The sequence below is a fragment of the Nicotiana tomentosiformis genome, chromosome 6 (genome assembly GCF_000390325.3).
Source record: "Nicotiana tomentosiformis chromosome 6, ASM39032v3, whole genome shotgun sequence".
NCBI classification, from domain to species: domain Eukaryota; kingdom Viridiplantae; phylum Streptophyta; class Magnoliopsida; order Solanales; family Solanaceae; genus Nicotiana; species Nicotiana tomentosiformis.
In genome coordinates this window covers 109522291-109525101 of record NC_090817.1, presented here as the reverse complement: position 1 = coordinate 109525101, position 2811 = coordinate 109522291, and the positions used below count along the sequence as shown (strand labels likewise).

Genomic DNA, 2811 nt, shown 5'->3' with positions numbered 1-2811 from the left:
CAATACTTAGCCTTGAAATGTAGATGAAATAGCAAAGATAGTGATTCCGTGAACGCGGTATCCCAACACAGCAATGATGAAATCAAAAAGCAAAAGAGTCAAATTGTATAAAGCTTTGTATAGAATATAGTATATGTTCTTGCCAGAAATTTTGTTTCCTTTACAATGTTAACTGAGCTCACTATTTATAGCTATGCCTAGGAAAAAAGGTCCTAGGATCATGCCCTCCTTTAATACCAATTATGAGAGTCATTGATGAAGATGTAACGTTGAGCGTAAATGCCAAATTCTTTGTAATGGACCATCGCTCTTAATGCTGTAGAATATTCCTTAGTAAATGCTACAGGGCGCAGAGCATTTAATACACTTTTATGAACGTTATCCATTCCGGCGATAAGCGCAGTGGTTGCGTTCGGTCCTCAGCCATTCCATCTTGGATTCCATGTGTTCTCCTTTTAGTTAGCCACGTGTCATATTATATTTTACCCTATACAGGAGAATTCTGTTAGGGGAAAAGTATCTTCAATGGAGCAATCAATTTGGAGACATGTACTCTGGGGAAGCTCCAACTATACGAGTAAGAAAATATTTGCAAACACTTTTAACTTCTTTTCTTTTAGTTCCCCATTACAGCTTGTTTGGATGATTTTTATATATCGTTTCATAATGTATCGTATTGGATTGTACTGTTTTAATGATTTTATTCTCTGCTGCCATTTATCAAAACCAGTTAGTCCAGCTCTTTATCCTTGTCATATAATATCGCTTGTTTTTTGGATTTTTTATCTCATTGTAAAAGACCAAATTTACCCTAGCATTTTGAAGCATTGTTTATGCTAGTGTTTGGATATAGATTTGATTGAAACTTGAAAAAAGAGTTTTTGAAGTTATATTGAAAAATAATTTTTGAAAGTTGCAGTTGTGTTTGGACATGTATTTTATTTGAATTTATTTTTGATGTTTTGTGATTTGATGAAAACATTTCACCAGATTTTGGGAACTTGAAATTGTTTTTCAAAATTTTCTCGAAAATTGATCATATTTCATGAACAAATAATGTTTTTAAAAATATTGAAAAAACGTAACCAAAATCTATAGCCAAACGGGAGTTATCTATCCTCCTATTGTTGATGAATTGCAAACAATTTCTCAAAGTACACTTGGCGACCCTGATATTAGCAAACCCTTACCCTACTTTCGGATCCGTCCAACCCGTTTAACCATCTCCTTACTCGCAAAAGAGCAAAACTTTGGGAACGTTTCGTGTCTTTTCTTTTTGGAAAAAATACATAGTTTACCCATCGACCTTGCAGCGAAATACCTTGTACACACCTCTTGTTCACGGAAAATCTTTTACACACTCAATCTTTCAGAAGTGTGTCTAAGACACACCACTTTTGTGCTTTCAAATAACGTGAAAGTCACACCCTAATAGGGTTGTGACCCATGTCATTGACCTTAAAAAGGAAAACAAATATTAGAAATTACAATTAAAACCCATCTTCTTCATCTTCCCATTTTCTATCTTAAGCACCATTGTTGTTTTGAGAAAGTTTTCAACAACACCAAAATTCAACCATACTATCTAAACAACTAGCCGAAAATAATCGAGCAACAAATTGAGTTCAACAACCCAATAATCAACAGAACCAATTGAATTTACAAGGTTTTTTCGATATCCCAACAATGGTGGATTCTAGAATTTTTTACCAAACCTTTAATACTACTATTAAAGCTTTTAAATCTATCACACATAAATAGTTTTCACAATATTTAGACAATAAACCAACAAAAATTGCTCAATTTTAGATCTAAAATTTTATGTTCTTTCAAACATTCTATTTGGGGAAGAAGATGGGGGTAGGGGGAGAGGGTGGTCTGAGGAAGAAGAACAGAAGGAGGGGGAGGGGTTCCTGTGGGGAAGGGAGACAAAAAATGGGATGTTTTATGGGTTTCAAGCATTTTTTTTGTGTGTGTGTAAACACGCAAGTGCTATCTGGTCAAAAGTAGTGTGTCTTAGACACACTTTTGAAAGGTTGAGTGTGTAAAACATTTCCCGTGAAGGAGAGGTGTGTAACAGGGATTTCTCTACAAGGTTGATGGGTAAACTATGTATTCTGCCTTTCTTTTTGTAATTCTTATGAGGTGACTCCGGATCCTGTGTGAATACAGGATGCTTTGTACACTAGGTTGCGCTTTTGATTTCTATGAAGTGATCTTGGTATTTGTGGATATTACATTTGGTGATTTGGGTATCATTTTGGGAAATATCAGTTGGAGCAAGTCTACCCTTTAGGTAGAATTCATGGAATATGGTCGTATAGCTAGAAGAAAGAGCTTATTGTATTAAGACCTCCACCTTTTGGGCGTCTAAAATAAGTTGACATAAAAAATCATCTTAAACTGCTAGTAAAAATATACTCCAGTAATTAATAGGAGTATAGAATTCTTTTCTAATCTATTTTTGTGAAAACAGGTGACGAGGATCGAGCAAAAGCCACAATACTAGCACGGTTATATCAAATGCTAGTTGGATTGTACGTTAATTGGACACCAAATTCTGGGAGTATAATATCAAAATATAGTCTACTTCAGATATGGACACTCGAAATAGACCACAAGACCTTTTCGGCCAAGGACTCTCCTTATGGAATTGTCTATGAAGATGGTTCTTCCCAACTACCACTCTATAGGAAAGAGACGTGCCAGCTTGGAGTCCCATTAGATTACAGAATTAACCATTCACTAATTTCATGTAAACACATTTATATTCATTATGATGTGGCAAAGCATTTTGGAATTATAGCTTAC

The 2811-nt window shown here is 35.0% G+C and overlaps 1 long non-coding RNA gene across 1 annotated transcript; it reads left to right on the top strand.

The window, feature by feature from the left end:
• The first annotated feature begins 494 nt into the window (after positions 1–494).
• Positions 495–2611, top strand: LOC117276291 (uncharacterized). Its single transcript, XR_004506542.1, has 2 exons — positions 495–577; positions 2477–2611. It is a non-coding gene; the product is annotated as an uncharacterized lncRNA (long non-coding RNA).
• Positions 2612–2811: the final 200 nt, after the last annotated feature.